Source organism: Saccopteryx bilineata, chromosome 4 (assembly GCF_036850765.1).
Source record: "Saccopteryx bilineata isolate mSacBil1 chromosome 4, mSacBil1_pri_phased_curated, whole genome shotgun sequence".
Classification (NCBI taxonomy): domain Eukaryota; kingdom Metazoa; phylum Chordata; class Mammalia; order Chiroptera; family Emballonuridae; genus Saccopteryx; species Saccopteryx bilineata.
In genome coordinates this window covers 57,475,213-57,489,099 of record NC_089493.1, presented here as the reverse complement: position 1 = coordinate 57,489,099, position 13,887 = coordinate 57,475,213, and the positions used below count along the sequence as shown (strand labels likewise).

Genomic DNA, 13,887 nt, shown 5'->3' with positions numbered 1-13,887 from the left:
AATAGATCTGGGAAAGAGCATTTTACATGATGGGAAAACAATGTTTTTTTTTCTCCACCCTTCTAGATTCTTTCGGCTAATCTAACCATTAAATTGACACGAGATAGATTAATAAAAGAAATAACCAGATGGAATTATGAACATTCAGGAAAGCCTCATATATGAGAGAGTCAGAGACCCCAATACATGGTTCAGAGCCAGAAAGAAAAAAACAAGCTATGGCCCTAGCCAGTTGGCTCAGTGGTAGAGCGTCGGCCTGGCGTTTAGAAGTCCCGGGTTCAATTTCCAGTCAGGGCACACAGGAGAAGGAAGCGACTGTCTGCTTCTCCATCCCTCACCCTTCTCTCTCCCTCCCCCTCTCTCTATGTCTCTCTCTTCCCCTCCCGCAGCCCTGGCTCAAACAGGTTGGCCCCAGGCACTGAAGATGGCTTCAAGGGCTCAACCTCAGGTGCTAAAATGGCTCGGTTGCCCAGCAACACAGTAGCGGCCCCAGAAGGACAGAGCATTGCCCAGTAGGGGGCTTGCCCAGCGGATCCTGGTCGGACCCATGTGGGAGTCTGTCTCTGCCTCCCCGCTTCTCATTTAATTTTTAAAAAAGAAAAAGAAAAAAATGAGGTATATATGACATCCTGAGTTATGGAATGAGATAAGAAACCTGAGGCTTCACAGGGGGAAAGGTTGTTTGTAGGACAGTAAGAAAAGCAGATGTTCAGTAATAAGAAGTTTGCCCTGACCTATAGATATATTAATAGATAGGTCTCTGGTAATCGCTTTTATGGGCACAGCCCCAAATTTAAATTCTTTATGGGAGAGGTGAAAGTCTCTCTTGAGCCCACAGGGTCTCAGTTGCCTTCAGCTTACACTGAGCCACGTGCTGAAGTGGCTCATCGTGGGGACGCCTGATCTGAACCTTTCCAGGGTTGACTTGTTTCTAATTTTAACTTGTTTTAGCAAAGTGTGTCAGGCTTTTTAAATATTTTTCTATTTTTATCAAGTTAAAAAATTAACCATTATCATTTTTTTTATTAAGTTGGCCATATTTTAAAAACTTAATTGACATGAACAAAGTGATTTGTTCACTTGGACTAGTGGTTCTCAAAACCAGTTGCACCTCAGAATCACCTGGGAACTTTTCAGAAATCCTGGTGCCCGGCCTCAGCCCCTCCATCAACTACCTAAGAATCTCTGGGATGGAGCTTGGCATTAGTTTCTCAAACCTCCCAAAGCTATTGCAATGTCGGCCCAGGCTGAGAATCACTGGGTGAGACCCAGATTAAGGCCCTGACCCCGAGGAGACCTCCCAGTGCAGGAAATAGTGCAGTCTTTGCCTAACAGAGGTGGTGGTGCCCACGGAAGGAAGGACGCTGGCACACCTGTCTGCCGGCGCTCACAGCCAAGCTGTTGGGGTAATCTGAAGAATCCATAAACTGATACCCGCAGCCAGTCTACTCCAAGAAGAATGCCCAGCTTCTCCTCTGCTAGCTGCCAGGTAATCAGTATACCCAAAATGTGCAAACAAGTAAGAATCGCTGTTCTGGCCCTGGCCGGTTGGCTCAGTGGTAGAGCATCGGCCTGGCGTGCAGGAGTCCCGGGTTCGATTCCCGGCCAGGGCACACAGGAGAAGCGCCCATCTGCTTTTCCACCCCTCCCCCTCTCCTTCCTCTCTGTCTCTCTCTTCCCCTCCGGCAGCCAAGGCTCCATTGGAGCAAGGATGGCCCGGGCGCTGAGGATGGCTCTGTGGCCTCTGCCTCAGGCGCTAGAATGGCTCTGGTTGCAACAGAGCAACGCCCCAGATGGGCAGAGCATCGCCCCCTGGTGAGCATGCCGGGTGGATCCCGGTTGGGCGCATGCGGGAGTCTGTCTGATTGCCTCCCCGTTTCCAGCTTCAGAAAAATACAAAAAAAAAAAAGAAGAATCCCTGTTCTCAGACTTACACTCTCGTTCCCTCCTCTCCTCTCCTCTCCTCTCCTCTCCTCTCCTCTCCTCTCCTCTCCTCTCCTCTCCTCTCCTCTCCTCTCCTCTCCTCTCCTCTCCTCTCCTCTCCTCTCCTCTCCCTGACCAACTGACTCCCTCAGCTGTGAGTAAACAATATGCATGTAAAATAAATCTCTTAGTCATTCCCTGCCACTGCTTTCGTTGGCATAGGTCTTGACCTTCATGTGATTTATTAACAGTAGGCCACCCAAAATGGAGCTCTGCTAATTGCCAGACCCTGGGCGGTACCCTTGTAGAGTCATTATCTCATTGAGTCTCATCCCAAGCTTTTGAGGTAAATACTCATCATTTCTAATCTGTTGTTGAGGAAGCTGAAGTCAGAGCATGCCGCCTCTGACTCCAGACTGCTCACTCTCGCTGGCCCCACTAAGTGCTGCTCTGTAGCTGGCGTATAGCCTCTGCGGGAAAAGAGACTCGTCTGGCCCTAGCTTTCTTCAAGAACGCTTCTTTCCAAAACTAGAAAAATATATATTCATACCCATTAAAAATAACTTTGAAGAAAAAATAACTGCTGACTTGTGAAAAGGAAAAAAAAAATTATGAAATATTCCAAAAGTTCTTGAGAGCGATTACTTTTAATGTGAATTAAAGTCCTGGGTCCTTGCCTGACCTGTGGTGGCGCAGTAGATAAAACGTCGACCTGGAAATGCTGAGGTTGCTGGTTCGAAACCTTAGGCTTGCCTGGTCAAGGCACATATGGGAGTTGATGCTTCCAGCTCCTCCCCCTTTCTCTCTCTCCTCTCTCTCCCTCTCTGTATCTCCTCTCTCTCTCCTCTCTAAAATGAATAAATAAAATAAAATAAAATAAAATAAAGTCCTGGGTCCTTGAAATAAGAATATTTCATCTGAGCTAGCACAGTCATTGGAATGGAGCTAAATGACAATATTTTATGGGACTTCATACTCATGTATGCATTTGTAGTCTATTCCAGGTTGTAGTTAGTGCCTACAGGGGAACTAGCTTCAGGAAACATGCAGTGAGAGGATGACCTCTCATCTGATCAACACCCAGTGTATATACTCTAGGGCAGAGGGTCAGGAATCTTTCTGGCTGAGAGAGCCATGAACGCCACATATTTTTAAATGTATTGATAGTTCCATGAGAGCCATACAATGACCTGTGTACGTTAAGCATTATCCAATAAAAATTTGGTGTTGTCCCAGAGGACAGCTGTGATTGGCTCCAGCCACCTGCAACCTTGAACATGAGCAATAGGAAATGAATGCATTGTAATACACGAGAATGTTTTCTATTTTTAATGTTATTAATTTTTTTATTAAAGATTTGTCTGCGAGCCAGATGCAGCTATCAAAAGAGCCACATCTGGCTCACGAGCAATAGGTTCCCAACCTCTGCACTAGGGGGAGTCAGGAGCAGCATGCTGCCCTGGAGAAGAGCTCGTGCTTTTGTATCATCTGGGTCTGGACTGGGAACCTATTAATGGTATGACACTTGGTGCACATGCGCACGTGCACGCGTGCACACACATACACATACACACACACACACAACAGTAGAGCCAAATCTTAATTAGAAAGTATAAAAGTAACATTGGATACCAAGTACAGGATGAAGAGACAAGTTATTCTACAGATAACAACTCTATCAAATTAATGTAGAGATTGCAATTCAAATCATAATTTCAAGGAGTTCCAACAGTACTCAATAATACCATTTTTAATTATAAAAACAATATAAGGATTTATAAGTCATCGGCCAAACTGGAAATACACAAAGTAGAAAGAAAAATGTCCTCTCTAATCCCATTTGCCAGAAGTCTCCACTGATAAAAACTGGCACATACCCTTTCCAGGTATGTGCAGATACACTGTAACCTCAGTGCTCTGAGGGAGGGAGAGTTTGCTTAATCTATAACCGTAGGCATTAAACACATGTGCAGCATCCAGAAGTCTGTGTGAAGTGTCCTGAATCTGAGCAGGGAACCCATATACCTAGAAGAATCTATATCCCCCCTGCCCCCCTCGCACATGGCACAGTAGCAGCTTTCTGGATACTGGGAGTAAATAATTCATTGCCCAATGTGGGGCCAGCTTTTGGCCTTCCTGTTCTACTGATAAAAGCCAATGCTCACCAAGGCTGTGGGTTCATTTGCACAGTCTCTAGGTAATTAAATATTACCCCCCAAGTTTTGGAGGGTAATATTTTCCTCTAAGTGCATTGGGTGTCAATGTCACATAGGATCCCAATAACCCTTACCATTTGTCTAGGTTAGGGTCCCAGCAAGGAATAAAAGGTAAAGTACAAAGGTTACAAAAGGTGATTAAAAGGCATGTAATGAAAGGATATCTCAAAGGTGTGGCCGAGGGAAGGGAACAACAAGGGGTGGTGGGGCACCCAGGGTTTTGTTTTCTTTTCTCTCCCGCTGGCCTTGCTCTCACTCTCAGTCCTTCTTCCCCCTCCACCTGCCACTGCAGCCGCCAGCACAGAAATTGGATTTGTTGAGTTATATACATACCTGATGTAGCTCCGTTGCACCTCATAGCAACCTTATTGCTCTCCTTTTTTTTTTTTTTTTTTAGGGAGGAGGGGGGAGGGAGAGAGAGAGAGAGAGAGAGAGAGAGAGAGAAGGGGGAAGAGCAGGGAGAGAGAGAGAGAGAGAGAGAGAGAGAAGGGAGAGGAGCAAGAAGCATCAACTCCCATATGTGCCTTGACCAGGTAAGCCAGGGTTTTGAACCAGCAACCTCAGTGTTTCCAGGTTGATGCTTTATCCACTGCGCCACCACAGGTCAGGCTATTGCTCTCCTTTTAAGCTCTGCCTTCATTCCTTCGATTCTGGAGAATATGGGACCCCAGGACAAATGGAGCAATTGAGGCTTATTGCCATTTTGAGGTAAGGAGAAAGGGTGAGTTGTGATTTGGGACTTCAAAGGAGGGAAAGGTAATTCACGTAGAGATGGAAAAGCAAATGTCTGGTACACAAATGTTTGCTGGGCCATCTGAAACAATGGGACACAGAGAGGACCTTGACCCAAGGCCTTGCTAGGCTCCTCTCTCTGCCACACCTAGCTCATACTGAGCTCCGGCCATCTGTGAGGAGAGCTCCCTTCGGGGAGCAGGTCCTCTATCCACATTCTTTTAGGGAGTTAGGACGAAGTTCAAAGGTTCTTTCCGAGTCTTTCGTTTCTTGAAAGTAAACAGCTTAAAATAATCTATATCCTGAAAGGCATATTTTGGGGTGGAAAACTCTGCTCCCCTTCAGCCCTTTGCCTTGTCTACTCGAACAGCACCTTAGAGTCAGCCTCCCGCCTGCAGAGGGTTGAAATGTTAACAGAAAGCAAAGAATAGAAAGAAAGGCCACACATACATAGGTGCAGGCAGGCTATGGGCTCATCTGGTGCTCTGCACATAGAAAGGCTGGTCTTACTCTGCGACTTGTTGTGTGTGTGTGTGTGTGGGGGGGTGTCTACAGCTAGAGAAACCTGCCCTTTATTGTTGTTGCATTAGTAGCCAGTGAGTTTGACTTCCTTACATTTTTCACCTTTGATTCATTCTATATTTCCTAGGAGATATGGTAGAAATATTTGGCTCCAGCATTACACAAAACTGGAAATTGCATTTCGCAGGGTTTTATTATCTCTGGTTCCCATTTGCTCCTGGTGCACTTCTAACTCAAATGTCGGCTTCTGAACAAGTGGAAAATTTAGCAGTAATTCTAAGAAATTTATTGAAAGCTCAGATCCAGGACGCTTCACACAGACTTCTGGATGCTGCACATGTGTTTAATGCCTAGGGTTATAGATTAAACAAACTATCCCTCCCTCAGAGCACTGAGGTTACAGTGTATCTGCACGTATGTGCCAGTTTTTATCAGTGGAGACTTCTGGCAAATGGGATTAGAGAGGACATTTTTCTTTCTACTTTGTATATTTCCAGTTTGGCTGATGAGTTATAAATCCTTATATTGTTTTTATAATTTAAAATGGCCTTAATAAAGAATTTAAAAAGGAAAGGAAAGAAAAGAAAAAAGTGGCCTCGTCCTCATCTTTAAGTAGTTTAGAATCTTGTTACGGGATGAACGCAGCTTCAGAAAACAAATAGAGTATATTCCACGGCGCACGTCTGTGGTCAACAGTCAGAGGACTACAGTCGAGAAAAGTGATGTTGCTCTGTAAAGAAGGGATTATATTTGGAGGGCAAAGGAGAGGAGACATGAAATCCTAGCATGGAGAACTGTGATAGCAAAGGCAAGAAATGAACAAGCATACGTGGGTAGGCAGTAAGACTACTTAGCTGGATTGGAAAATGTAGGTAATATTATTGAGGGTCTTGAACATCAGTTTGAGGAAATTGAACTTGATCCTATAGTAGCCAAATATGGCCATGAAAACAATGACACTTCTGAATCATGTTGTCATCACTCTGGCTTTATAGCCTAAAACACATAGCAGCCCAAAAGATGCAACATTTCAGTAAACATAACTCTTAAGTAATAAATTTAGTTCTGTAAGCTTAATTATATTTTTATAAAATACTGACATGGCCTGACCTGTGGTGGCGCAGTGGATAAAGCATCGACCTGGAAATGCTGAGGTCGCCGGTTCGAAACCCTGGGCTTGCCTGGTCAAGGCACATATGGGAGTTGATGCTTCCTGCTCCTCCCCCTTGTCTCTCTCTCTCTCTCTCTCTCTCCCTCTCTCTCTCCTCTTTAAAAAAATGAATAAATAAAATACTGACATACTATCAGATAAAAATTTAATATCTTACATCTCAGTGTATTTTTTTCTCTTAAAGTATAAATTGTTAGTGGCAGTGAGAACAAAAATGGAACCAGGTGTTAGGGCAGTAGGGTTAAGCTGGACCTCGGCACTTGAGTTTTGGCTAGGAAAGAATTCAGAATCAAGACTCAAAATATAAGAGAAAGTTTATTTAGGACAGGGGCCAGTTCACTGTCCCTCAGACCATTGGAGGGCCAGACTATAAGAAAAAAAAAACTATGAACAAATCCCTATGCACACTGCACATATCTTATTTTAAAGTAAAAAAACAAAACGGGAACAAATACAATATTTAAAATAAAGAACAAGTAAATTTAAATCAACAAACTGACCAGTATTTCAATGGGAACTATGGGCCGGCTTTTGGCTAATGAGATGGTCAATGTCCAGTTCCATATTTGTCACTGCTAGCCGTAACAAGTGATATGACGTGCTTCTGGAGCCATGATACGTGCACCCCGTGTCACCAGAAGTAGCACTGTAGTGAGCGACACTGCGCTTTGCAGTCCTCTCACTGACCACCAATGAAAGAGGTGCCCCTTCCGGAAGTGCGGCGGGGGCCAGATAAATGGCCTCAGGGGGCCGCAGTTTGGGGACCCCTGATTTAGGAAATCACAGAGGTAAAATAAATGAACTTTAGGAAGCAAGTTACAGAGGCAAAGAAAGGGCCCTTGGAGCTTAGGAGAGAGTAGAGTAGATAAAGATGAGGGGAGTGCAGGGGGAGAGGAAAGGCACAGCTGTGCTCTGAGAGACGCTGGGGCCTCTGACCTCAGGGCTTTTAAGGGCACGTATTTTAGGGGAGGTCCTGGGGAGGGTTCATCAGCCTTCCAGGTGTGTCCTGTCAGGGTCATGGTCTCCACTGATTGGTCAGTGCCTGGGCAGGGAGTCATTAATTAATGCAGCTGGTCCTGAGGCAGCCTTGGCATTGCTTGTTTGGTTTTGCTGCTTTTCTGGGCCTAGGGATAAAACACAACTGAGGCCCGGCCTATGGTCCTTGCTTTGGTGACCTTCTGTTCCTGACCCTCTGACCTGGCCCGTTGTTCTTTTCTGTCCTCGTTCATGCCTATCTAACTGCCTACCACACAATATTCCTCAAATATTGTTGAGTTCGGAAAGTGAATTTAGATAGAGAGTGATGCTGTGATATCTGAACTTACTGATTCTTGAGTTCCTGAGTTTGGAAAGCAAAGGATTTGAACCTTACTCAAAAACTGCATCGCAATCCATTCACTCCCTGAATTTGTGTAGTGTGAGGAGAGCAAGGGAGGTCCAGGCCGGATTTCTCTGAGCTCCCCCCTCAACATTTCCACCCCTCCTCTCCTCCCCCTCTGAGGGCCTGATTCAGCCAGCGTGAGTAAATGCCCAAGGCCCCAATCCAGGTCAGCGTTTTCTACCACCTGCCCAAGGTGATGAAGCTGGGAATCAAACTGTGAACCCCCCGGCCCCCAAACTGTCCCCCAGTCCCCAGCTCCTCCCTCCCTCCGCCCGCCGCTGCCGCCATGCACCACATGCATTCATTGTGGTTGACTTTGAGAAGGGTCCCTCCAGTGGCCGACCCATAGAACACCCATACTGCAGGGAAGCTGACATTGGTGCCTTGTCCTCCCCTGGCTGCACTTTGGGTTTTCTGAGCGAGTTGGGAGATGAAATGAAGAGGTTGGCTTCAGTTACATTGCAGAGGGGGTTGTGGCTGGACTAAGATCTTTGCTTTCCTGGCAGTGTTATATGTTGAGTAACAAAAAATTTTAAGTGGTGGTGGGAGGGGGTTGGGGGAGTGACCAGTTTTCCATTTAATGAAGGCAATGCTTGCCTTCATAACAATCAGAGCATAAATGATGATGACAATGAAAATAGCTTAAAAAGTAAAAATAAATCAAAACCTCTTTGTATGTGCCTGGCTCAGAGTTAACTGAGAGAAGGTACTGTCATTCTCCTTTGTCAGGTGGAGGAACTTAAGTACGAAAAATCAGATGAAGGAGGTGCTGGCTGGGTAGCTCAATTGGTTAGCCTCAGACCGTTGGAGGGCCACGACATACAGTGCTCCTCTCACTGACCACCAATGAAAGAGGTGCCCCTTCCGGAAGTGCGGCGGGGGGCCAGATAAATGTCCTCAAGGGGCCGCATGCCGCTCGCGGGGCTGTAGTTTGGGGACACCTGGGTTAGAGCATCATCCGGATACATCAAGTTTGCAGGATCAATCCCCTGTCAGGGCACATACAACAATCAACCATAGGCCCTGGCTGGGGACACCATCGATAAAGCATAGTCCTGGAGCACTGAGGTTGTTGGCTCAATCCTGGGATCACAGCTTGAGTCCTGGTCAGGGCCCATATGAGAAGCTATTAATGGTACAACTAAGTGCAACACTCTACACAGAAAGAAGAGAAAGAAGAGTCAATGCTTCTCTCTCTTCCTTTCTCCTTGCCTCTCCTCCGTCTCTCTCTCTCTCTCTCTCTCTCTCTCTCTCTCTCGGAAAAACAAAAAGAATAAACCAATGGGCCCTGGCTCATTAGCTCAGTTGGTTAGAGTCATCCCAAAAGACCAAAGTCGCAGTTTTGTTTCTCCATCAGGACACATAAGGAAAGCAATTAATAAATACATAATTAGATAGAACAACAAATGAATGCTCTCGCTCTCTCTCTTTCTCACTGTCTCTTTTCTTCTCTCTCTCCCTTCTTCTCTCTGTCTCTCTAAAATCAAGCAGTAACAACAACAAAAAAGAATCAACCAATGAATGCATAAATAAGTGGAAGAACAAATTGATGTTTCTCCTTCCCCTTTCCTCTCTCTCTCTCTCTCTCTAAAAATTTTTTTAGAGAGACAGTGAGAGGAAAGGAAAAAGAGAGAGAGGAAAGGAGAGAGAGAAAGAAAAAACAATCAGTGGAAGGGCCCTTAGCAAGCCTGTGCTCCTCACCAGCCTCCTGCGCCTCCTCAATCACCAAGGACAGCTGCCCCCTCACCCCACAACTCCCCACGCTTTGATAGAGGGAAAGCCTATTAAAATGAAGGCCAAGGACAATTGGAAAGGGAAGAAAAGAGAAAGTTATCACCAAAAGACAGCATGAGGTCTATTAGGATTAAGTTTGACTCAGAATAAGAATTCCAAAATAACGGTGACTTCAGCAGAAAGAAATCGTTTGTCTTCCTTCTTCATGTGAAAGTCTAAAGGTAAGCAGTTCAGGCCTGGAGCGGTGGGTGGCTCTGTTCCTCGGAGTCTTGGGGATTCAGTCTCCTTCCAGATCACTGTTCTGCCATGCCTAGGAAGTGGTTCTTATCTTCATGGTCTATAAGGTGACCAACCTTTTTTACAATGAAAAGGAGGACAAAAATAAGTGGAAGAAAACAATATCTTAAATAAAAAAAAACATTTTACTCATTGCAACAATAATACACTATAATATGTTAAATGCATAATAAAAACATTTGTAATATTTTGTATTATAATTATGCTTACATGCCTATTAATTTTTAATAATAATTGTAAGAAAAAAGTACTCATTTAGATACAAATATGTCACATCATACACAATGAATTGACTCTGCATCGATCGAATATGGATGGACATTTACAGATTAGTCTTCCAATATCATAAAGGAAGACATGTAGGGTGACACCTTTCAGGGGAGGACAGAACTTACAAAAGAAGGACTGTCCTCCCTAAAGGAGGACGATTGGACATCTTATGGTCTAACATGGATGCCAGAACTCCAGCCATCTCCCAGGCAACAGGGTAAAGAAAAGATCCAAGAGGGGGTGAAGAACACGTGCTACCTGTTTTTTCTTTAATTAACTAAGTCATTGATTTTTATAAAAGGGGAATGGGGAGAGATAGAGAGAGTGAAACGTCTATTTGTTGTTCCATTTATTTTTGCATTCTTTGGTTGATTCCCGTATATACCCTGCCTAGAGATCAAACCCGTATTGAAACAGTGCTCTATCTAACTGAGCTACCCGGCCAGGGTGACATGCTAGCTGGTTTTAGGAAGTGTTCTGGAAACCGGTGCAGCTCTTCTAACAGGTCCCTGTCTAGGACTTAATCACACAGTCTCACTAGACACAAGGCAGGCTGGAAAGTCCTGGAAACCAGATGATGAAGTGTGTCTGCTGAGAGAGGATGGTGTATGTATGTGTCTTTGAGTTCCAGCTAATGACCTTATCTTCTTTTTATCTTATCCTCTGCCTTACTGCATCCAAAACCTACATTATGGCAACACTCCATAACCTGCTTCTTCCAACATAGCCTGCAGTTACACAGACCATGGTCTGTTGCTTTTTATTTACTACAGGGGTTCTAGTTCAGAGACCTTCTTCTTACTTACATCCCAGGCTGGGACTGTACAGCATCCTTTCACCTAAGACCTTTGTGCCCTAGAATAAGGGTTGGCAAACATTTTCTGTAGAAGATCAGATCATAAATATTTTTGGCTTTGCCAACCATACAACCTGTTGCGACTATTCAACTCTGCTGTTGTAGAGTCAAAGTAACCAGATAATACGTAAATAAATGATCATGATGTATTTCAATAAGATTTTACTTTTGGACACTAACATTTAAATTACATGTAGTTTTTATGTATCATGGAATAGTATTATTCAATTCTTTTCCTCCAACTATTTCAAAAAGAAAATCTGTTCCCATCTCAGGGGCCACACAAAAAACATGTGACAGGGCAGATTTGGCCCGCACACTATAGATGACCAACCTCTGCCTTAAGAAAGGATGGTAGGATAATCACTATAGATGACTCTATAGATGTCATATAGAAGTGACATTATAAATGACTAGTGATGGCATTGAGCTAAACCCTGTACAGAATCCTCACAATAAGTCCATGGGTAGGTCACATTGTAAGCCTGTCTTTATAAATGAGGAAACTGAGGCCCAGAGAGGCTAACTGACTTGGTAAAGATCACACAGCTAGCAAAAGATGCTCAGAGGCTGTGCCCATCTCAGTGGCGTGTCAAATGGGCAAGTCTGCAGGGTTCCCCTGGAGAGACTGGAAAGAAAGAATGAAAAGTACAAGCAGGGAGCATCCTGCAGTGTAGCTCACTGGCCAAACGCTTCCAGGAGACACAGAGGCAGGTGCCTGCCCAGAGGACCGTGATAGTGAGGGGTGACTGTGGTCAAAGACCTCGTTCAAATCCTTACCTCACCATCTGTAAGCTGTGTGGGCTTGAGCAGGTGACGGGACTTTTCTGAACCTTATTTCTCTGCCAAAAATGGGGATAATGACAGTACCTGTTTGGTGGGGTTGCTGGGAAGATGTCTGTGAAATGCTCAGGCTGTACCAGGCACAGGGTCACACGATTGTCAAGTACAGGTCCCTGGGTTTACTACGGGATGAGAGAAGAGCAGTTGTCTGGACCACAAAGAGGCAGAAGGAAAGGGGCTTTGCGGATGGCGCTGCTACTTCAGCAAGCATTCAAACACCGCGAGAGACGTGCTCTGGGCTGGGCTGGTTGGGAGGGTGCTCTGGGCTGGGCTGGTTGGGAGGAAAGGGCCCGGGCAGTGGGACAAGCTTTCCTGAGCTCCCACCCGTGCCCTCTGCTAGGGGCCAGGAGGGTTGCAGAGGGGCAGAGCAAGACCCTGCCCAGAGGAGGTGCCCGTCTGTGGGAGGCTAAAATATAGCAAGATTTGTCTCCCACACTCCCTGCCTCCAGCCCTACTCAGCCACAATCACAAAGACGCCATTCAGGAAATGAAACCCCGTAACAATAGTAGACAGGACTCTGGGAGCTTGTGCTCCACCAGACACGGACTTGAGAGTAATTTCATTAAGTACTTCTTGTGTGAAGCACTGGACTAGAAGTGATTCACACACAGTTTCTTGTTCATTCCTTGTAACAATACCTGTGGCGCTCTATCAGTCCCAATTTACAGATGGGAAAACTGGAGCATGGAAGTAACTCTCAGAAGTCACTCAGCAGAGCCAGGATTATAGCTGAGGCCCCCTATCCAGAACCTACATCCTCACTCCCTATACGTCATTGTTTTGGGCTTGGCTACACAACAGAACCCCCTGGGCAACTTGTGAAAAAAATACACGTACCTGGGTCCCACCACCCAGAGATTTTGATTCAGTAGATGTGGTTAACAGCCCAGAAATATGTATGTTTAATAAGGACCCCAGATGGTTCTGGGGCACCCCAAAGTTTGAACAGGACCCCACTAAGAAGCACTGTGGTGAAGGAGACCCCGTAATTGTGGTGCAAACAGGAGCCAGCTGCAGAGGCTTAAACTGTGACGTGGCTTTAGGAGAAGCACAAAACAGATGTTGGCTTTGTTTTTAAACATCCAAACCTCAGTTTAATTCAACCATACTGAGAGCAAAAGCCTCTGTAACAGAAAGGAAACCTGATCTAAACAGGCTCTTGAGCCAGAGGGAGGAACGAGGAGGCCACGAGACAGCTGTTGGGCAGGAAGAGGTGGGTGCTAGCACTCTCTGGTGTGGGCGCACCAAAGCTCCACAGATGTCCACTGTCCCAAGCTGCAGGGGAGAGGTAAGGCGGCAGCTCTGTTCGGGGGAGGGCCCTGTGCAGGTGGGAGAGGGAGCCTGAGCACAGGTAGTGCCTTGGTGTCTGCAGGAGGACCTGATGGGGTTTCTCTGAACCAGTTCATCTGTTTACAGATGTGCTCATGAAAGCAGGACTGAACTTAGGAGGATCACCAGAGATTCTAGGGCAAGACTTCATTTCGCTGGATTCCGTTCGACTCCTTGCCTTCCTCAGCAACAGCCCCTGGCACCCCCAGAATCCGCTCCAGGCCCAGGCAGGAAGAACTCCGGGTTAGTCTAACCCACCTGCCTCTTTCGTAGCATCACCCCAGACTCACCTATTCTTTACCGCATATGTGCTTTAAAACAGTTTTCAAAGTTGTCACCAAAAGCCTGACCAGGCGGTGGCGCAGTGGATAGAGCATCAGACTGGGATGCAGACGGACCCAGGTTTGAGACCCCGAAGTCGCCAGCTTGAGTATGGCCTCATCTGGCTTGAGCAAAAAGCCACCAGCTTGGACCCAAGGTCACTGGCTCAAGCAAGGGGTTACTCAGTCTGCTGAAGGCCCACGGTCAAGGCACATATGAGAAAGCAATCAATGAAAAACTAAGGTGTCGCAACAAAAAACTGATGATTGATGCTTCTCATCTCTCTGTTCC

The 13,887-nt window shown here is 45.7% G+C and overlaps 1 long non-coding RNA gene across 2 annotated transcripts in view; it reads left to right on the top strand.

Moving 5' to 3' along the window:
- The first annotated feature begins 4,426 nt into the window (after positions 1-4,426).
- LOC136334623 (uncharacterized) overlaps positions 4,427-13,887 on the top strand; it is a 30,464-nt gene continuing 21,003 nt past the window's right edge. For both annotated transcript variants that reach the window (XR_010731196.1, XR_010731195.1), the window contains exon 1: positions 4,427-4,847. This is a non-coding gene — a long non-coding RNA (uncharacterized lncRNA). The remainder of the gene's footprint in view (positions 4,848-13,887) is intronic.